At 36.7% G+C, this 24425-nt stretch overlaps 1 protein-coding gene across 1 annotated transcript in view; it reads right to left on the reverse strand.

Moving 5' to 3' along the window:
• Nucleotides 1–16309: 16309 nt before the first annotated feature.
• The window catches only part of LOC126235038 (protein amalgam-like), an 82718-nt gene continuing 74602 nt past the window's right edge, over nt 16310–24425 (reverse strand). The window contains exon 11 of the mRNA XM_049943774.1: nt 16310–19114. The gene's annotated coding sequence lies outside the window, so the exon portion shown is untranslated. The remainder of the gene's footprint in view (nt 19115–24425) is intronic.

Here is a 24425-nt window from a genome sequence, read left to right on the forward strand (position 1 = left end):
ACGGAAGTAACATGGATTCGTGAAGACTCATTATCGGAGCTGCAATTTCCATGCGCTATCATATCTTAACATGCATGCATTCATGAGCAGTCACAATACCAAAATTGCATAATTAAGCGAACAACATTAAAAATATGCAGTATCAAAATTCAGTTCCAGTTTTATATTTACTTCACTTTGGCACATCTTTTTTCCAAAACGTTTGCCAACGGGCACCAGTTCCATTTCGTAGGAGGTGCACGCAGCTGTGGATTGGCACCACTGATGTGCAGTCAAGTTAACATTTCCCCTCTCCCGAACACAGCAGTTAAACAACACCCCCTCTGCAACACTCGTCTATTTGAAGTAAGACGCTAACTAAAATCGCGCGTACAACAACCACAAAAATAATGTTCGTTCTTAAAAACTGTTTCCTCAGTTCATTTTGAGAAAAGGTCTCCTCTTGCAATACTGGTAATTGCAATGAGTGCACTTCACAGTTTTACACAAATATACTGGTTTCCACGCGTTCACTGGATTATGAGCGGTAGAGTATTTGTTACAGTACGAATATTTGAAGTTAGTGTTTTAACTCAAGGGCGGTGAGAGGTGACATGAGAGGAGGAATGTTTATCAGTCACCAGTTCGGAGCTCCAAAAGCTACAATGTTACATAAATTTGACACGGAAGAAACAAAGATTCGAGATGTCGCATTATACAGACAGACGCTCATCTTCCAACGCGTTACTCACATATATCAAGGAAAATGAAACCGTCTTAACGGTGTTGTAGCACTAAGCAATGAGGAAAACGACATTTCAAAAACGTATTGAGCATTTTAGACAGTGTCAGATAATTTTATATAAATACAATTATTACCACTAGCATTTAACCTCTCATTTCGTTATTATTTAAATTGTCAACAGCAAACAACACACTACTGGCATCTATGGTGCCACAAGAGTAAATTTTGACTGTGGCGCCAGTGGGAGAAAAGGAGCTTTAACGATTCGAAATGATCCCTCCGACTTGGTCTGATGTGCCACAGGAACTTCTCTCGCCACCTTCCTTTGTTGGTAACAAGGAAACACTTTTGCTTTGTCGACTAATACCGTAACACAGACATGGAAAGAAAATGGTTTAGGCATATTGTATTTTACACACAATTCTAGGATTCACACGTGAAAAGATGGTACGGTACCTATTATGCCTATGCAAGCTATTGCAACATCTCCTTTGAATCCAGGAAAATTATTTGTATCCAAACAAATTTCTAAATACGAGGATATTAAATAAAAAATTCTTCGATGTATGCATTTATTCCCCAAAATGGTGAATACACGCATTTGCATTTCGGGCTCTATTCATTACAGAGATAGCCGGTTTCAAAAGTGACACTTATATGTAGCAAATATTGTGAAGACAATGAAGTCTCTTGAAATACGTTGCAATAAATAGAATAAACATGGCGACTGCTGATAGATCGGTGAGGCTGTGAGCAGTCTGAAACAGAAGACAGCTCCAACAAGTTCATATTTGCAAAAGAATTCAGATATCACTGCCATTACATGAACTGTTTAAAGCAGTTGTTGTTGTTGTTGTTGTAGTCTTCAGTCCTGAGACTGGTTTGATGCAGCTCTCCATGCTACCCTATCCTGTGCAAGCTTCTTCATCTCCCAGTACTTACTGCAACCTACATCCTTCTGAATCTGCTTAGTGTATTCATCTCTTAGTCTCCCTCTACGATTTTTACCCTCCACGCTGCCCTCCAATGCTAAATTTGTGATCTCTTGATGCCTCAGAACATGTCCTACTAACCGGTCCCTTCTTTTTGTCAAGTTGTGCCACATACTCCTATTCTCCCCAATTCTATTCACTACTTCATCATTAGTTATGTGGTCTACACATCTAATTTCAGCATTCTTCTGTAGCATCACATTTTGAAAGCTTCTATTCTCTTCTTGTCCAAACTAGTCATCGTCCATGTTTCACTTTCATACATGGCTACACTCCATACAAATACTTTCAGAAACGACTTCCTGACACTTAAATCTATACTCGATGTTAACAAATTTCTCTTCTTCAGAAACGCTTTCCTTGCCATTGCCAGTCTACATTTTATATCTTCTCTACTTTGACCATCATCAGTTATTTTGCTCCCAAAATAGCAAAACTCCTTTACTACTTTAAGTGCCACATTTCCTAATCTAATTCCTTCAGCATCACCCGACTTAATTTGACTACATTCCATTATCCTCGTTTTGCTTTTGTTGATGTTCATCTTATATCCTCCTTTCAAGACACTGTCCATTCCGTTCAACTGCTCTTCCAAGTCCTTTGCTGTCTCTGATAGAATTACAATGTCATCGGCGAACCTCAAAGTTTTTATTTCTTCTCCATGGATTTTAATACCTAATCCGAATTTTTCTTTTGTTTCCTTTACTGCTTGCTCAATATACAGATTGAATAACATCGGGGAGAGGCTACAACCCTGTCTCACTCCCTTCCCAACCACTGCTTCCCTTTCATGCCCCTCGACTCTTATAACTGCCATCTGGTTTCTGTACAAATTGTAAATAGCCTTTCGCTCCCTGTATATTACCCCTGCCACCTTTAGAATTTGAAAGAGAGTATTCCAGTCAACATTGTCAAAAGCTTTCTCTAAGTCTACAAATACTAGAAACGTAGGTTTGCCTTTTCTTAATCTTTCTTCTAAGATAAGTTGTAAGGTCAGTATTGCCTCACGTGTTCCAATATTTCTATGGAATCCAAACTGATCTTCCCCGGGGTAGGCTTCTACTAGTTTTTCCACTCGTCTGTAAAGAATTCGCGTTAGTATTTTGCAGCTGTGACTTAGTAAACTGATAGTTCGGTAATTTTCACATCTGTCAACACCCGCTTTCTTTGGGATTGGAATTATTATATTCTTCTTGAAGTCTGTGGGTATTTCGCCTGTCTCATACATCTTGCTCACCAGATGGTAGAGTTTTGTCACGACTGGCTCTCCCAAGGCCATCAGTAGTTCTAATGGAATGTTGTCTACTCCCGGGGCCATGTTTCGACTCAGGTCTTTCAGTGCTCTGTCAAACTCTTCACGCAGTATCGTATCTCCCATTTCATCTTCATGTACATCCTCTTCCATTTCCATAAAATTGTCCTCAAGTACATCGCCCTTGTATAGACCCTCTATATACTCCTTCCACCTTTCTGCTTTCCCTTCTTTGCTTAGAACTGGGTTGCCATCTGAGCTCTTGATATTCATACAAGTGGTTCTCTTTTCTCCAAAGGTCTCTTTAATTTTCCTGTAGGCAGTATCTATCTTGCCCCTAGTGAGATAAGCCTCTACATCCTTACATTTGTGCTCTAGCCATCCCTGCTTAGCCATTTTCCACTTCCTGTCGATCTCATTTTTGAGACATCTGTATTCCTTTTTGCCTGCTTCATTAACTGCATTTTTATATTTTCTCCTTTCGTCAATTAAGTTCAATACTTCTTCTGTTACCCAATGAGTTCTTCTAGCCCTCGTCTTTTTACCTACTTGATCCTCTGCTGCCTTCACTACTTCATCCCTCAGAGCTACCCATTCTTCTTCTACTGTACTTCTTTCCTCCATTCCTGTCAGTTGTTCCCTTATGCTCTCCCTGAAACTCTGTACAACCTCTGTTTCTTTCAGTTTATCCAGGTCCCATCTCCTTAAATTCCCACCTTTTTGCAGTTTTTTCAGTTTTAATCTACAGTTCATAACCAATAGATTGTGGTCAGAGTCCACATCTGCCCCTGGAAATGTCTTACAATTTAAAACCTGGTTCCTAAATCTCTGTCTTACCATTATATAATCTATCTGATACCTTTTAGTATCTCCAGGATTCTTCCAGGTATACAACCTTCTTTTATGATTCTTGAACCAAGTGTTAGCTATGATTAAGTTATGCTCTGTGCAAAACTCTACCAGGTGGCTTCCTCTTTCATTTCTTAGCCCCAATCCATGTTCACCTACTATGTTTCCTTCTCTCCCTTTTCCTACTCTTGAATTCCAGTCACCCATGACTATCAAATTTTCGTCTCCCTTCACTACCTGAATAATTTCTTTTATCTAATCATACATTTCTTCAATTTCTTCATCATCTGCAGAGCTAGTTGGCAATACTTGTACTACTGTAGTAGTTGTGGGCTTCGTGTCTATCTTGGCCACAATAATGCGTCCACTATGCTGTTTGTAATAGCTTACCCGCACTCCTAGTTTTTTATACATTATTAAACCTACTCCTGCATTACCCCTATTTGATTTTGTGTTTATAACCCTGTATTCACTTGACCAAAAGCCTTGTTCCTCCTGCCACCGAACTTCACTAATTCCCACTATATCCAACTTTAACCTATCCATTTCCCTTTTTAAATTTTCTAATCTACCTGCCCGGTTAAGGGATCTGACATTCCATGCTCCGACCCGTAGAATGCCAGTTTTCTTTTTCCTGATAACGACGTCCTCCTGAATAGTCCCCGCCCGGAGATCCAAATGGGGGACTATTTTACCTCCAGAATATTTTACCCAAGAGGACGCCATCATTATTTACCCATACAGTAAAGCTGCATGCCCTCGGGAAAAATTACGGCCGTAGTTTCCCCTTGCTTTCAGCCGTTCGCAGTACCAACACAGCAAGGCCATTTTGGTTAATGTTGCAAGGCCAGGTCAGTCAATCATCCAGAATGTTGCCCCTGCAACTACTGAAAGGGCTGCTGTCCCTCTTCAGGAACCACACGTTTGTCTGGCCTCTCAACAGATACCCCTCCGTCGTGGTTGCACCTACGGTACGGCCATCTGTATCGCTGAGGCACGCAAGCCTCCCCACCAATGGCAAGGTCCATGGTTCATGGGGAAGGAAGCATTTGTTGGCTCTGTGGAAAATAGCATCTCATTTTCGATTGTTTGTTGTGTATGTATCGAACGAAACTAACAATTTGCAACATCTGTACTCTTGTCTAACTGTAATGTGAAAAATTCTAAACTTGCACTACCTGATACGTTATGTCTTCGGCCATACCATCAATCCGACGTTTCACAGTGTTTTCAGAAAGCTGTGCTTGTGAAAGTTTCTGTTTTCTTTCTGGCCCAAGAACAATATCGGCTGCTTTTAATAAATATTGTTTGACAAATGTTTCTCCGACAATATGACTTTTCTTAGCCTTCGCGATGACTAGCCATAACTCATAGGAAGCTAGGATCGCTTTTTCAGACGTGTAGAAGTGTGCACAGAATCAGCTAAGTGAAAAATCCGTGCAAGACACACGTGTATTTAATTAAAGCCAACTTAGAAATTTTCCCTTGTGTGAGACTGTTTGTATAAGATCGTGTGTCGATTTAAAGTTCTAGATTCACATGTTTTACTATTGCCTCGCTTCTTCTGCGTAATTTTTCACTGATTGTGTCAATACCCGTTTGTATCTTGACATAGTATGAAATTTCGATCATTCGCGAGCGCCGCGATTAACTAGTATTGTTATCTTCAGTTGGAAACTTAGGCCTAAACTAAATTGTGCTCTTTTAAAATTTGTAAGGAGTCAGGCCTATCCACATTCAAAACAATCTTTCTGTAATTTCATTGTACAATTACATGAGAAATAGGTTAGTTTCAGAATTTTCGGACGCTTACAAAACAATATTATCGTCAAGTTAGTTTTCGATACGTAATTTAATTCGTAGCAAGTCAGCATTTGTGGTTCACAGTTCAACCAAAGTAGTCATCACCCCTGAATTTCATTCTATACTAACTCAAATAAACATGCTTTTTTTAGAATTTTTGGAAGCTACCATTGTCCTTTGTATAAATACGAGCAATTTGTAAAAAAAATCGGGGTTTGTGGTTTAGTTACTGTAGCAGGTTTAGTTACTGTAGCAGATTTTCTAACTATCATTCTGTGTTACATCTAGTGTTCCCTTAAGAGGGGAAGCTGTATATATTATCTTCATTTGTCGTAAACAAAATCGGGTTTCGAGTTGGCTAACGACTATAAATAAACATCAAAAAGTTTTAGGAAACTGGTTATTTTTACTACAGATTTTTGTGTCGCTTGAAAAGAAATCTCGTTTTGTGTATCTTCTTCAGTTCTTATAGGGAATTAGCAACTTTTTAGCCCTACAGAGTAAAGGATAATCAGCAGGTTTGGTTTAAAGTTCTTTGTGGTTTGGTTTAAAGTTCTTTGTTCACTGCCTTGTAATACATTGCACCAGCCAAAATACAGTCTGACTTTCAATGCTATTCTCAAACACAGGATGTGTTGGTTGATGGTTCATAAGCAGCTAGAAATCGCACTGACTGCTGTCAAACGATAGAATCGGTGTGTTGGAAGAGCTCCTGAGAGTCGTGTACCTGTGATACCTTACCAGATGTACCTCAAATACTATCCTGTACCGTGGAGCCTATCCCCTCCGCAGATAGTACAGCATCTGTCAAGAGCCGTCACTTGACTGCAAGATGCTTGTCAATGGTAGATCTAGTCGTCCTGTATAGGGTGGACGGGGACCAGGGAGGACTCAGGGTGTTGTATTGATCCCCCTAACCAACAAGTTTGAGGTGTGCCTTTCACTGAAACTGATCCAGTGGGACTTCACTTTGTACACATCAAAAATAACATTACTGCACAAACAGCTCTGTCCATGACCATGCAACAAGAGATAGACTCAACTTACATTTACCAAGAAAAAATAAACATAAAACTCAAAACAACATTTTCCACCAAGGAATAAAACTGTACAATAAATTACCAAAAGAGATTAAAGAAATTGCAAAAATACACTTATTTAAAAGGCAGCTAAAAAGTAACTGTTATGCAATACATTTTATACATTGAAGGATTACTTAGAGAGAGTAGGGGGTTTGATAAAAAATGTTATACAAATAAATAATAACAATAATGATTATAAAACATCCAACATTCCACATAACACTTTCACTTTATGTTTCTTTTCTTTTTTTTTTTTCCTTTCAAGAAATACTTACCCCCCAAGCTATGCCTAGCACAATACTAACACCTCTTCCTCTTTCTGAGCTCAACATCTCACTCATTATGGAGGAACGCTGACTCAGTTTTTCAGGATAGCAAATGGGAAGTTGCGATACAGAAAATGGCCCAGAGATCACCAGTGTGTGTGTGTGTGTGTGTGTGTGTGTGTGTATATATATATATATATGGTTATAATAGAGGGAAACATTCCACGTAGGAAAAATATATCTAAAAACAAAGATGATGTGACTTACCAAATGAAAGTGCTGGCAGGTCGACAGACACACAAACGATTGTGTGTCTGTCGACCTGCCAGCACTTTCATTTGGTAAGTCACATCATCTTTGTTTATATATATATATATATATATATATATATATATATATATATATATATATATATATATATATATATATATATAGTGAGTGAAGTGTTATCAAATGATGTGTGTATAGTAGTGTGTGCAGTGGCTGATAGTGAGATATGAGTGAACAGTGTGGCATTACATTATTTAATAAGATATTTGTAAAAAAAAGTATTGTATGCCAGGAGTAAATGTAATGATTGTCTCTAACTAGAAGTCTGTAAATATATGTGTGTATGAATTAGCTTGTTTTAAATTGGTCTTTGACATGTCCTATATCCTTGTAAAAAGAGATCTACGGATGAATAAAGCTGCTGCTGCTACTACTACTACTACTACTACTACTACTACTACTACCTGTTGTGGGGAAACCAATTTTGTCTGATGTCAGGAGGTGGCAAACACTAAAGGATAGGGGTCTATTAATAGTTGGCAGTTCAGAGGTATGGCGAATGATGCTATCTCTTTGGGAAATGGCAGCAAGAGACAGGAAATGACACCAGGTGCACTTAAGGTGTGTGGGAGTGTCATTCAACATGCTGAAGAAGCTACTCCAGCAGCCACTCAGGGAACAGGGTGCAACCAACTGCAGACTGCGGCGCACGTTGAAACAAATGATGCCAGTCGTCTGTGCTATGAAGTCATTCTTGAGTCATTCCAGCGACTGGCAGAGAAGGTTGAGAAGACCAGGCTTGCGTGTGGAGTTTCAACAAAGCTCACAATTTGCAGCATTGTCCCCAGAACTGATTGTGGCCCCTTGGTTCTGAGTCGAGTGGAGGGAGTGAACCAGAGACTTTGAAGGTTCCATGACAAGCTAGGCTGCAACTTCCTGGACTTGCGCCATAGGGTTGACAACTGTAGGGTCTTTCTAAATAGGCAAGATGTGCACTACACATCAGAGGCCGCTACTCAGGTAGCTGACTGTGTGTGGGGTGCACACAAGGGCTTTTTACATTAGGTGACTCTCCATCCATCTCAGGTAAATATAGCTGTAGGAAACCCAGGAGTATCAGTGTAAGATCGAAAGAAATGCATCCCACAGGTGAGATTATTAAAATCCTAATGGTACAAAGAACAAGCAGAAAAATATACATGTTCAGTAAACTAGATAAGAAACATCAGTAATGTCATAGCTCAATGAGGAATTTCAAAAACTTTCAGCACAGGTCAGGAGCATGTAGAGGAACTCTAGCTCAAGTTAAAAAGAATAGTTGACCATTCACTAGACAGACATGTACCCAATAGAACAGTTCATAATGTGAGGGAATTTTCATGATATACAGTCACTCTACATAAACTTCTAAAGAAACAGAGATTACTGCATAATAGGTGTAAAACAAAGCGCAGGGCTATAGGTAGAGATGCTGAATGAAACATGTTTGGCTGTCAAGAGAGCAATGCCTTCAATGACTATCAAAGCGAAATATTGTCAAACGACATTTCACAAAATCCAAAGAAATTCTGGTCGCATGTAAAGGCTGTTAGTGGCACCAGAGTTAGTGTCCAGTTCCTAGCGAATGAGACAGGAACTGAAATTGGGGATAGAAAAACAAAAGCTGAAATGCTTAACTTAGTTTTCAAATGGTCCTTCACAAAGGAAAACTGCCCCAATTTAATCCTCGTACCCTTGGAAAGAGTAATGAAATAAGTATTAGTGTTAGTGGTGTTGAGAAACAGCTGAAATTGTTAAAATTGAACAAAGCTCCAGGGCCTGATGGAATCCCCCTCAGATTCTATACTGAATTTGCGGCGGACATACCTCTTCTCACTATAATCTATCGTAGATCCCTCGTACAAAAAAACCATGCCCATTTCTTGGAAAAAGGCACATGTCACACACATCTACAAGAAGCGTAGTAGAAGGGGTGTCTACTGGGACTGAACCGCACAATAACTCTGGGTTTGGTGTGGAGTGGCGGTGAGGTGGGTGGACTGCTGTGGCCTGTTGTGGGGTTGTGAACCACTGGGGGCTATGGCGGGATGAAGCCTCTCCGTTGTTTCTAGGTTCCCAGTTTAATATACACAATACAATGGGGGATATTGAACGCAAACAGAAAATGGCAGCACAAATGGTCACAGTGTAATATTTCTGGCTTTGCAGCCATCATATTTAGGTACAAGAAGCTCTTCTTAGATCAGTTGAGAAGGCAGGAGTTGCCAGAGGACATAATGTGGTGTGAGGTACCGATGACAGATGGCTTGTTAGGTATGAGTATCATGAGAAAGACCACCTAAATTGTGGTCCTTCTCTGCGATTGGCTGCTGTATTCGGTAGCTGCATGTCATATTTAAAGCATCTATCAATAGTGTATATTCATTCCATTATTTCACAAGTATTAGTAACCAGCATAATAATAAACAACTGTGAATCGAAAAAGCAGACGAAGGACTTCGGTGATCTTTGGAACGCACCTAACTTAGATGGTGAGTGAAGTGGTTCGGCTGTAAGATCAGAGCTGGTTGGAGAACAAACATGTTGTCTGCAGTGGTCAGTGTTAGTTAAGACTTAGTTAGTAATGTCTAGTGTGTAAATCACAGCTTGTTGGGAAGCCTTGGAGGACAGATATGTAGTCTGCTGCGGTCATAGTTAGTTAAGACTTTATTAGCAATGTATGGTTATGTGGGTATATAGTTGAGAACAGTGTGACAGTAATTATGGAAATACTCAGTTCATTAATTTGTTGAAGAATAGAAATTATTTGTGAATCTAGAGTGGAATGTAATTGTGCAGTGGTTTGCAGTCTATGGACGTAGATGTAGGACTGAACAAATGAGTCCAGTACTATCCAACTTCATACGTTTCACACTCACACATTTTGCAAAAAAAAACTCCATTGTCTTACTTTTTAAAACGGTATGCTTAGTACACAAATGCCGTTCGAGACAGGGTCTCTTGGCATCATTACTCAATACTTCATAACAAATAACATATTGCGGATGGTCGACACCACTGTTTTGTACAGCAACAAAACTGTGTTTAATGTAATCATCACTGTATTTGTGTGTCTTCGACAAACTCATTAAGTAAAGAAAAAATAGCTCTACAAGTCGAAATTTCACTTTCACATATCAGACAATTAACCTGCTTGTTTGATTGATACTGGAAACAAAGCAACTACTGTCAACAATTAATACATCATGAAGCTGTGAGAAATCCTAAACAGAAGACGGCTGACCCGAAGTTTTCGGAATAGGACCGACGTACGGTGATCGGCAAAGTTTTCCCACGTTTACTGTACTCGTACACTACGAATTCCGGCGGCCAGATTGGCTTACATTCAAGCTAATGGTCTAAGATGAAAATGAATCTCACAAAACACAGGAAATAGTGGGTATCCAGTTGACAGTTCATTGTAAGTACTAGCACATTTGTCTTGAATAAAGTACTAACACATTTGTGTTGAATAAATAGCTATTTTCTATTTTTTTAACAGTGTGATGCATTTGTACCACTCACTCCGGCTGCGTCCTCTTCCATCCACACTTTTTTTTTTTTTTTTTTTTTTGCAAGGTATTACAGGACCAACCTGCTGAGGTCATTGGTCCCTAAGCTTACACAGAACTTAATCTAACTTAAACTAACTTACACTAAGGACAACACACACACCCATGCCCGAAGGAGGACTCGAACCTCCAACGGGGGGAGCCGCACGGGCCATGCAAGGCACCCTAGATCGTGCGGTGGTGCTTTACTGTTCCTGATATTTATAATGACTTAATTTTAGGTAGGCTTACCTTATATTTTTTATACAGGAGATCCATGAGTAGATTCTTCTTGGTAGTAAAATTATCAATCAAGTCATTTTTAAATTTCTGTTCTCTTGTAAGGTTTTTTTCCTGTGGAAATTGTGCAGAGAGAACTTAACCTATCATTTGAAACTGAATTGTGAAGGCAGTTTTTAATTCTTTTACGGGTGCTCATGCTTCTTTAAGAAGCTGTAGTGACAGGGAATGTAAGAATTAATTTGATAAGCTTTGTTACTTCATTATAAATATTTTGAAGATCATTGTCCATTATGAATTTAAGAATGTTTCCAGGTGTTCAATATTTGTGTTTGTCAATGTAAACGTTTCCTAACTTATTTTCCAGTCATTTTCTGTTCAAGAATGGGTAAGTTGTAAGGAGGACATTCAGATTCATTGCTGGGAAATTTGATTTACAATTTCCAAACTGATTCTTTTCAAGAAATTCTGTAAACCGAATATTCTGAAGACATCCAAAAGGCATTTCCATTTGCACTGTCATGTTATCTAAGGTCTCGTAAGATAACATCTTAAGGGACTGAAAGTCATGCTCATGATCAGTTATTTCACTGTTAAGTTTCTTGTTATAGCTTTCAGTACATGATGTCACAGTTTTTTTGATCTCATATTGTGTAACGAACTGATGGTCTTCTTGAATTCAGCATTGAACATACTACTAATTTCACATGCAATTTTGTGTTAAAGAAGTGCATAGAGATGGTCAACACACATAAATAAGTCATTGTAAGGGCAATACAAGAAAAGGAATTGAGTTTTATTAGCTAGGCAAGTCAGAACCACTACTGAACGAATCTGCATCCCAATTTTCATCATCTGAAATTCGTGCATGCAATACACATATGAGGTGGTCTAAATTCTTTATTTTCTAAGAGTTGTGTTCTCTTTGAGGACATGCAAAAAAGTGACTGAAATGCCATAAGATTGCAAATAAAAAGCACAACAGCACAAAAATTTAGCTCGCATACATTTTTGTTTGGTAATAGTTTGGAACCCTTCATGTTTACCTGCCATTATTGAGGCTCCATCATACGTTTGGCTAACTATTTTGTCAGTAACTTCCCAAACATCAAGTGCATTGACTACAATTTCTTATAAACACTGAGGAGTTTTGCACTACAAACATTGTAAAAACCAATAAATCTTTCTGTGGGATTGTCTTGTGAAAACCTGTGAGTAATAGCCATGATTCAATCTGCTTCCTCTCCAACAAACACATATGACTGTAAATCTTCTTTAATGCGATCATTAATTGCACTGATAACCGACACAGTTAATTCTTTTTGAATTGTGTTTCTTTGAATGCAAGAGTGTTCTGCAAGTAATCAAGAATGAACTGTTTGTGTCTAGACAAAAGCACCAATAATTCAAGGCAATTCCCTCTGTTGTCAGAACTTTCGTCTTCAAAGTGTGCTCTGATTGAAAGCTCTTTCTTGCCCAAGAAACAAACATCATCAGTAAGTCTCTCGGTTACAAATGCATTTTGTTTCACAATTGGAGTATGTTTTATAGCTAGAAGTTTGGCTCCTTCAGAAATTGAATGTTCAATTCTTCCATGACCCAACAACTGATGGCGACTTCTTGAATTCTGGTGTTTCTCAGCTTCTCTGTCAAGTTCTTTTGTCAAGCATACTCCAAAAAAGAAGCTCATGTCCATTCTTTTTCAATTCCAGACCCACCAAATAAAACAGAAATTGTTACAGAGAAACCTATAAGCCAAGGATACTTCCTATACCATGAACAATGAAATTTTCTGTTTTGTTTCTCATCAACTATTGTGATGTCTAAGTGTGATGTGGATCATTTATTTTTATAAGCACACTTTTTTGTTAAGTCCAGCTTGGAAATGGTATGTCTTTTAATTCACAAAATAAAGACACAAATGTTCCCTCTGCACAATGTGTAATACCAGTTAATCAAATCCACTCATGAATTATACTACTAGAAGAAGTTCTGTTAAATCAGGTTTGAACAGTGTGCGAAAACACACAGTTTCACAGCTTAGACAAGCCTCACTGCCATGCTCCTATGACACATGTGACTGCCTGCTGTCTGCTGGCTGCTGCATGAAAACAAGAGGCTATTTCTAGAAGCCTCCAGTGAACTGTTAAAACTGGATAGCATAAACAATGCACCAAATTCTCACTCATGGATGGGTAAAATGAAACTGCAGTAACATACAAAGCAGACTTATACCATTTTCAACTCTAATTAAAAGTTTTCTTGAAATTTTTGGGTAGGATAAGCCTCAAAAGCCTCTGAAGAGCTTTGCCACTGCTTACCACAATGTACAAATATATAGTGCAGTTTTACCACTTTTGCAGATGACACCAACCTTATGACTGATGGTCATAAGTGTGAAAATCTTCAAATCTTCAAGGATCTGTTAACATTATTGCTTTAGTAGAATGTTTCATGTCAATAGACTCTCATTAATCTTTAATAAAACTAACTGTATTCAGTTCGGTGCAACTGCCAAGGAAGAGTTAACTTTGAAGTGTGCCACACAGACAATAAAGGGAATTGAAACGAAAAATACCTGGGTGTTATGACTGACTGCACCATAAACTAGTGTCAGCATATAATAAACCTTCACAAGACACTCAGGTCACAGATTTTTGTGACATGTATTATCTGTGAGAGTGGGAACTTAAATACTATGAAAGCATCTCACTATGGATACTTTCATTCTCTAATGACAGATGGAATTATGTTTTGGGGAAACAAATCACTACCAAAGAAAATTTTCTTGGCCCAAAAATGTGTTGTAAAAATATTGGATTGTATAAACAGAATAGTGGATATCATGAATACAATATAAGGAGAAAGCACAATTTACACAATGACTGGAAAAATTTGACAATCGTAATATAATGTAAAATTGAAAATTATGTACACACTCATTTTTTATTTTTAACTTGCTGAGTCAAATTTTTGTATAATGCAAATGTGATCTACTATTAATTTTGTCTTTTTGCAACATTACCAGCTATGTATTGATTTATTTAGAAAGATCACACAAATTGTCATATAAAATGTGAAAAAAGTGAAAAGAAAAGAATTTACACACACTACATCCATGTGAGATTATTGCAGACAGATCAACGGAATAAGAAACAAATAAATAAATTAAGTTTACTTATAGGCAGGCTGTAGTCCAACAGCAGTCTCAAATTGCTTCTCTTTGCCATTTTGTGCACAATATTTCCTTTCAGTGTAAGCAAGCAAATTTTAGCTATAGATTGTCAAAATAATTCCCAGAAGTTCACTATGTATGAGAATTTTCTTGACTGTAGTTATTAATTGGTGTATGTCCACAGATTAGTGATTAGCTTCATTTCCCGATTTGACTGGTAACACTGAAATGCTATCAGAAGGTGATCCAAAGTGGTTCTATGCAGGTGTGAAACCTAAACAACAGGAAAACAAGAGAAAAGACAGGTAGAAAACGTGGAGATTTTGTGCTACAGAAGAATGAATATCAGCTGGAAACATAAATTTACCAATGAAGAGGCACTGAGAGGAACACAGGAAACCATATCCCCTTGGAGGCACATCCAAACAAGGAAATAGAAACTCATAGGACACATTCTAAAGTCACAGTTATATTGATAGCAGAAGGTGATATTGAGGGAATTAATTGCCAGGGAAGACCAAGGACGTGCAGCAGATTATGAGTGATGTAGGGTGTACTACGAATGCAGAAATGAAGAGGAAGGCAGACAGAACAGTGAAATGGTGTGCTGCTGCAAACGAAGTGCCACACTGTGGGATTTTTTATGTGACTGAAATTCCCACGATTTGTAGGTTTTAAATTTATTTTGATCAGGGTACTTGATTTCTGAATTACTAAAATTTGGATATCAAATTTATTTAGTAGGCATGTTAGCTGCTTGAATACACCATTATTTACATGCCTAAATTCACTAATATTGCAATGTTCAGTGATGTATACAATGTGATTAAAAAATTTGCATTTTTGCTGAAGAGATTTGGGAAGCTTCCACATATTCTTGATGATGTTCTTAGTCCCCCAGAAACTCTCAACAGACAGATCACCAATTTTTTCACTAGGTCTTGGGCTGATTTGTTTTTCAATGTTTCCATAATGTCAGTATGTTGAATATGGCAGAGAGACTGATCTTGGATGACATCATTGTTACAATGCAGTTTATAACAACTGCTTTACTTTCTTAACGTATTACTTGACCAGTTCTACATCCATTATCATCTTCCTTCCTAATTAAGTCTATGCAATGCATTCAATGTATGAATCAAAGGAACACATACAATACAAACATAGACAGAGGACAAAGCCAAAGAAAAGATAATCATTCTAGGGAGTAGCACCATAGTCATTATTTACGCAAAGATGGATACTCATGAATTGTCATTAAACTTCCATACCCAGGGACATTTTAACAATCTGTTTAAACAATTTTAATGATAAGTTGATAATGAAATGATATTTCTTGAGCTAACAATCCAAGAAAATATATAGTAGTGCATGTTCTCGGTGTGTGAATAAAACAACAGCCAAAAATAATAAGTTAAAAAATATCACACAATCAGAGAAACATATTAGCAAATACTCCGCTCTTTAGTTTCACAGTAAAGTTCATTTAATGGGTAACTAAACCGCTGAATGTAGAAATCCACTTTCTGAAGTGAAAGGCAAATTTGAGTACCATTCATGAGGTTTGTTATAGTAATATACTTAACTGAGACGATGTTGATGTGCTACTGGTCTTCAGCCATCATTCAAGATTTCCTTGAATAGTATATTTCAATAAAAGAAATATCTGTTCAATTAAAAACTAAAAAATGCTAAAACTCCATCTGAACAGCTGTCAGAAGACCCTTACAGTACTGACCAACCACTGTGTCATCCTCAGCCTATAGGCGTCACTGGATGCGGATATGGAGCAATACAAAACTGGAACTATCAAAATCTTACAGAAATGCTATTTTTTTTAAATGCCTGACATAAAATGAAGTTTGATAATTACAATTATTTAAAAAATAATTTATGACACAGACATACTAAGGAAACAGCCAAACAAATAATGATTGACTTTTTGAGAGGTAATATTTCCAGACACAAATTCCGTGTTTCATTTGTGACCCACCAGATTTGCATTTGTAAGAGACTGAATGCATCGTTCTATGAAAAGAGTAAATAAAAGATACACAGACAGAGAGTTTTCTGTGATGTTAATTACAGTTTTATTTCTTTAATCAATAACATTTATTCCTCTTGTACACATTTATGTCCAATCTCATAAAATTTTTCAGAAAATCACATTCACACAGGAGTTTTATCCTATAGCTATTACTGTGCACACTCTTGGCAATAATGAATTATTCTATATCTGAATACATTTGTATCACAGCAAATATATTTACTATGGTATGTACTACTTATAGACAAAATTAATGGTTTGTCACTGATGAAGACTATTAATTCTGCTTTATGACAACTCTCAGAGTATAGATCATTTAAACGAATAAGAGAAAAATGAAAAGTTTGCTTTTGATTTGACATAAAGAATGTACTCAATACTATTAATTTGACTAGAAAAAATCTGTGAAGAGTTGGGTTTAACACTTTCTAAATATAATGCAAAAACAAAAGTGAAGGAAGTTGTATAATAATAGAAGTTACTGAGAACCTAATACAGGTACACAAGGCACATAAGCTGTTCACCCCTATGATCCTATGACTATAATATCCTTCACTGATAACAAAATTAATGTGATGCTTTCAAAGTGTCCATTGATACATACTCTATAAAATACAGTACAGAAAACCAGTTTCTATTATTCATCTTCACTCAAAAATGACAAAGGAAGGGCTATCAAAGCATCTAGAAGTTTCCCAGAACAGACCAACTAGCATCAATTAACTATGATACAAATGTATTTTTCAACTGAAAGGTGACAAAAAATTAAGAAAGCTAATTACATCTCCATTTTTGAATTTTAAACGAGTACAACATTAAAAATTAACTTAATGAGAAAACTTTTGCATTAAAATATAACAGTGACATATGGAAGCAGCTCATAAAACTCATAAATAAGTGACAATTTACAACATTACACACATACAAACATTACAAACATTAAAAATACAATCTTTTGCGAATTGTCTTGTCACAATAGACAAATAAAATATTTACAATTCTAACATTCTGTGCAAACGTATCAGTGTTTAGCCTTTTTCAGCACTGTACATTATGTGTTTCATTTGATGTATTGACCATATATTATTCTATTTTATGAAAATAATTTCAACATATGGAACTTTAATAATGATAATTACTGTTTTATGCTCCACTCAAATAACTCTTACAAAATAAAGTTTACTATGAGAAGGCACAGTGCATAGATTGTCATTTTTATTTAAGCTGCAGGTAATTTCAATGACATTTTTATGAGGTAACAAAAAATAATTTAAATTTCAAAGCTGCCTTTTGTGCACTTAACTGTTATGCAGTCTTTTCTGCCACAAAAATTTCTGCATGATGTCAGTTTTATGAGAAAAGTACATGGCAATATCTATCACAAAGTAACATGTGTGAAATAAAAAAAAGGGTATAGAGGATACTGTCAAATTACCAAATCACATTGACTAAATGCACATACATCTCAAAATATAACTTTCATTTATTCTTCATCTTTAAGATAAATACTAGGATGGTCCATTAACTAGATGATATAAGGAGCTGCATGTGAAGGAAGCAATAACAATATTTTACTGGACTCATCATGGAAAATAAGTGGTACACATAATAAGCCTATCACAAAACTGTGTTAGCTTAACGAAAAAGGCAAAAGTGAAAAATCGTTCACTTAGGGAAATAGAAATTCATCAAGTACTTTCTTCCAGAGAGGTCACACTGGTACCACATTATGAAGGCATGTAATAAATAACAGGAGAAAAATAAAGACAGCAGTAGTAAAATAAATTAAAGCCTTAGAAAATATTTTCCTTGTTTCTCATTATTTTGCTGTCTTTAAGATACCAAGGAACAATAATAACAACACTTATTGTACCGCTAGATGAAACATTGCTTTCTTTCATTATTACAATCATGCAGCTCAGCTGTACAAACAGAAAAAGGAACTGAGTTCAGTTACCCTTCGGTCAGTTGAATAACTGGGGAAAAATTTGATCACTATTTTCAGCGAAAAACCTTTTGACAAAATGACTGACCTATATAAAAGACTTAAAATATAGAGTGTTTTACACATATTTATAGATATGTACAAAGCAATTTGTAAGTAAAATATAACTGGCTTCATAAAGTAGGCCAAATCACATTTTATGATTGACTATAATATATATTTATACAAGCATAACTCTATAAACATGTACGTGCCCTAGGAGTGTGCCGATTCATTTCTCCAGAGGCATCAAATACTTTGGTTTATGCATTATATTAACAATGTTTTAAAAACAAGATACTATCTGTAGAGTGCAATTTCTTTCTAAAATGATGACCAATATTTGAATCTGAAAGAATAGTGGCACTGATTTCCCAGAAACTGTTTCTAAGTATGTTAAACTGCAGGACTTAAAAGACCAATAACACATTCATCATATAAGGCTAACCTGCATTCCTTATTCAGAGAGCAATTGTGAACAAGGACAAATCTAACAATATTTATAAAATAAAAGCTGCATTCTTTCTTGTAAATGCAATTTTAAAAGTGTCATATGATGCACATGCAGCTTTACTGGGAAATATATGTTTCTGACTGAAAATTTTAAGATCATTTCAAGCACGAAAGGGAATTTATATGCTAGTTCTAAAGTCCTAAGTTTCAGATCAAAAGAATCCTGAGTGACTGGCACAGTCCTGCAAAGCAGTAAAGCTGTCACTGGTTGCTTCAAAGCGAAGATGAACTGCTTGGTTGTTATTGATAAGAAGCTCATCAGCTATTACTCAACCGCACTCAATCACACATGTCAGGTCGAGGCAACAAGAGAAGCTTCCGTGTTACCTGAAACAATAATCATTGGATTACCACAGCTTCCAGAAAATTAAAGAGCATATTTTTAATTATTATAGATTGGCTTCACTTATATATAACAAGAGGTTACAGACTGTCTGAAAAGTTTGTCTGCTGCACGATAGGTTGTACTGAGAAATAATTTTTAAGAAAAAAATTCAATATGTTGAGCTGTTTCTGGGGTAATTAATGTTTAAGTTACCCAATCAGGGCATTGCTTCCTCAAATTCAAGTGGCCCACAAGATACAATTAGTATTAGTTGTTATCACAGCGTAGATGATAGCGCACAAGACTGTTTGGCTTGGGCTCAATCTTTACTACCGCCCCATGTCCAATTTTTGTATCGCTCTGTTGTTCGGTTTTTGGAAACATGTTTGGTGACACCGTCTCTCGCAGGCCACTTGAATTTGCCTGCACAGTCACATGTGTGGCTAACTTTAAATGCTAATGAACTCAGAAACAGTGAAATGTATTGAGTTTTTTCATAACAATTATTTCTCAGCAAAACCTACCCTACAACATCCCTTACAAGCTTTTCAAATTGTTTCTGGCCCGCCTGTATAAACTGTATTATTTGATGTTTCAGCAGATATTTGTAATATAGTTTTCACAATATATAGCTAGAATCAGCTGATACAAATACTTCCCAGAGTCAATGGAAAGGGTTGGTTTGTTTCCAGTTACAAACAAAATTACATCTGACGTGAAATTTTAGATGCGCATTTGATAGAGCAGTCCAAAATTAGTCTAGTGCTATAATTACAAAATTAGTCTAGTGAGATAAATATTAACAGGGACAGCAAAACACAAAGAATGACCATTGCTACACAGCACCTCGCATACCACTCTGGCCTGTGCCGACTGTTACTGTCATATAGCACCACCATTCAGTCGCTGCTGGAGTATTGTTTATAATTTGTGTTTTACTGTCTCTGGTAATACAGTTCAATAAAACTAATATGTATCATACTAGACTAATTTGGGACCTCTCTATCAAATGGGCTTGTAAAATTCCACTTTAAAAATAGTTTTGTTTGTAAACCAATGTTTCCCATTGACACTGGATGTCACTTGACAGCCATGATGAGCAGTATTTGTTTGGGCTGATCCTAACTACACACTGCAAAAGATAAAATGAAAATATCTGCCAAAACACCAGAGAAAATGTTTGTGACAAGTCTTAAGAGGGACACTATATATATTGCCCCACAACTTTAATGTGTGATGTTCTGTGATATGAGTGGCCCTGTGATCCCACAAAATGACATCAACTACTTGAATAATATGTACAGGGAACACTTTCAATTATTTATTGCACAAGAACCAAACATTGTACAGATATCATACATATGTCATTTTGAAAAGAAATCCTGAAAGTTTTTTTTCACGTATACCGCCACAGCTTAGTTTGATAATTTGCCGATAGACAGCGCTAGTCACAAACATGGCTAGTTCAGGTGCGGAGCGAGCTTTCTGTGTGTTGGAGTTCGAGAAAAACAAGTGTGCTACAGCTGTTCAATGGATGGTTAGAACCAAGTATGGTAAGAAGCACCAACAAGGGAGGTCATTTACCACTGGCACAACAAATTCGTTACGACGGGTTGCTGATGCCCAGCAAAGAGAAGTGGGCATCCCAGTGTCAGTGAAGTGAATGTGGAGCACATATGAGAGACGTTCATAAGGAGTCCAAAGAAATCGGTGTGTCGTGCATCCTGTGAACTCGAAATGGCTCCAATGACAGTGTAGCAAGTTCTGTGACAGAAACTGTCTATAAAACCTTTCAGATTGGAGCTAGTGCAAAAGCTCAATGATGATGACAAAGATAAGTGTTTTGAGTTTTGTTCGCAGTTGCAACAACTGAATGACGATGGGAATGGCATTGCTGATTGCTTAAGTTTTAGTGACAAAGCCACTTTTCACACTAATGGGAAAGTGAACAGGAATAACTGTCGAATCTGGGGTACAAAGCATCCACACAAATGCATTGAATTTGAGTGTGATTCCCCAAAGGTACATGTTTTTTGTGCCTCATCACGTCAAAAAATGTACGAACCAGTCTTCGTCGCCAAGAGCACTGTCACTGGATATTCCTACTTCGATGTGTTGCAGCAACAGCTGATGCCGGAAATGCAATCGGACTCTCCGTTCATCTTTCAGCAAGATGGGGGTCCACTCCATTTTCATTGTGAAGTTCATCGGTACCTGAACATGGAGCTGCCACATCGATGGATCGACAGTGCTACAGAAGGGGGCAGTTGTTTCATGAAATGTCCTTCCCGAGCACCAGATGTCACTCTGTGACTTTTTTCTGTGGGGACACATTAAAGATCTGGTGTATATACCGCCTCTACCACATGATGTAGCAGAGATCCGGGAGAGAATACGGGAAGCAACTGTCACAGTCGAGGATGCCATGCTGGGACTGGTACAGCAAGAATTCGATTACCATATTGACGCCTGCTGGGTCATTCGTGGCTTGCACATCGAATGTATGTTAAAAAAGCTTTCAGAGTTTTTCTTCAAAATGCAAGCAATATGAATGACATCTGTACAATGTTTAGTTCTTGTGCAATAAATAACTGACAGTGTTCCCAGACATTATGTACACGCTGTATAAAAGAGAAGGGGAAAAAGAGAAGACAGCTAAGTGGTTCAGGAGGAGGCAGGGATGGAAGGAGGAACGAAATGATGAAATGAGTAATGTATGCCTTAAAGTAAGTCAATTGCAAAGACATGAAAATAGGGAAAGTTTAGCCAAGAAGAAATAAAAATGTGTGGCTGCAGGACAGAGGGTGGAAAACCGTGCTACTAAAAGCTGAAAGATGGAATGAAGAAAGTAACATTGTTACAAAGTATGAAAGGGAAACAAAGTAATAACACTGCTTCAAAACCAACAAAACACATGCAACTGTCAAACATTTAAAGGCAGTTGGCCTGCAATAACAGTGAATACCCAGAAAGAATAAAGATGGATTTAGAGTGTCCACCACACCAGCTTCATGTTACTTAACACAAAGATTGTCCTAAATAATTAAATTTTCTTTTTAACTGATTCTTTTCTGTTCACTATTTGTGATGGATATATGAATAGTTAATGCCTTATAATCTGAAATATATGGTTTTTTTTAGGTTATTTTGTAATAAGAAAAGCACATATGTGTTGTGAACAAGGAAATATGGCTGTATGATCTGTCTTGTTAATTACTACTCTTCTCCTCATTTGTAAAGCTTTCTGGGGCAAGTTAAAAGAGTATGATTTGATTTTTTACAATTTTTGTGCAAGACTTCATTTATTCTTCCAGTTCCCTGCAGTTTGTGGAATTCACTAAAGGAAACTCTCGGATATACCCATCATGAATTTATTTTGTCCCTAAGCTGCAGTTGTTACCACTGCTAGTTTCTTAATCCTGGGACAAAATGCATACTTGTGTCATGAGAGGTGGCTCATTCTAACATAGTATGCACTTTCAGTACTGGACAATATCACCTGACAGTGATGTTAAAATGGCATTACATACTGGAGAAAACTAGCCATTCTCTGATTGGACATGCTATTTCATGAAGTGACATGCAATGTGAAATGATAAAGAAACAGATAACTCTGCTCCTGATGTTTCCATGGGGCAGTAATCTCCAGAATGCAAAAATATAGTAATTTTTTCCCACCTATATTTAGCTCCAAACACAGTAACCAGATGTTTCTGTTCTAATATTATGACTATGAAAAATTCCAACATGGAAACAACAAACAAAAATGAGGCAAGGCAACCACTCATCTACAGCTGATTTATGATTTGTACCTAGACCAATGAAAAATGTGAATCAAACTGAACTCAAACCTTGATCTTTCCCTTTTGTAGCATTTTCTACTACCAGCTTACAAGACAAAATAAATACTTGTACTTGCAATAATTCTGATGGGATTTCATACATTCTTATATATTCTCAGTATTTTATTTTTTATATATTTTATATATTTTTAGTATTATATTTTATTGTTATTTTTTATCAGATCACTGTGGAATAGGTCATACATCTTGCTCTTCTAGAAAATTATGAGTAACTGTGCTTCTGTTTTTAATATCTCACATGAACATTCCAGCTGTATATGTAACTGGTTTTACGTGCAAGCAAAACTTAACATAATTCTTTCAGCTTGGTGAATGCAACATCTGTTTTACTCATAAATTTGTGTTTCTGCTTCCTTGCACTTCTTGGGAATTATATCTTCACCAATGATGCTTCAGGCTTTTACAAAAGGTTGTTCATTAGTTTTCTTCTAAAACTGCCCAAGTTGACTGCTGGTAATGTGATTGGAAAGTGGAAATGTGAAGGAATATCCATAACTAAACCCAGACCAGGTAGACCTGGTGTATTGAGGACAGGGACTGTTGAGCATTGCAGAAGGTGTACATATCTGTGAGCTTTAAGATGACATTTGCTCTTCAATTCATTCATTGTACATCCTTCTACCTCATTTTGCCTTCAGTTCAAATAAAATCAGGTGCAGTATATGACATAATAATAATAACATTTCATATTCCAATGTTTTCATTCTTAATTAAAGATCTTTGGAAATACTAAATCACTATACTACAATCTTTATGAGAGGAATTAAGAATATAGCCTTGTCAGTCAAGAAAGAACTTTAATACTTAAGGCTTTGTATTTGTCAAAATTAATGGATACAATACACAACTTTGCAACTCTACCATGCTATTAATAAGAAAATGATTATAAAAACTATGCTGTCATAACCAAACATTTCAAACTAACTCTCATAATGGTCAACTAAAACCAAAACACACACTAACTCACCCTGGAAGCTTCCCATCAAGAGGTGTGCTTAAATATAAAGAAAAGCAAATTACCAAGTAATCTGAATACACAGATTCAAAATTTCTAAGCACAAAGATGCTGTCAACATGTTACACAAAAATATTTGTACAGGGAACAGAATTTACTGTATACTAAGTCCCCTAATTATTTATTATTAATAAATTGGCATATTATACAACAGCAATAGTAGACATAACACTTTACTGTGAAATATTATAACATAATATTGTCACAAAAGTTTTCAGATTATACTTATGATACTGTATCTTCTCTTATATCTACAGGCACATGATAAAGACTTGTTCCAGCATCTGGTAAAGCACACTGTGTAGGTAGAGTATAGACTGTATGAATGTACGGAATGTTAAAAAATGTGATGTGAAAAAGGTGACAGAATAGATATGCATAAATTGGGCCATATATCACCTATTGGTTCAAATCTAGCACATCAGAAACATAATG

This window comes from Schistocerca nitens, chromosome 2 (genome assembly GCF_023898315.1).
Source record: "Schistocerca nitens isolate TAMUIC-IGC-003100 chromosome 2, iqSchNite1.1, whole genome shotgun sequence".
NCBI lineage: Eukaryota > Metazoa > Arthropoda > Insecta > Orthoptera > Acrididae > Schistocerca > Schistocerca nitens.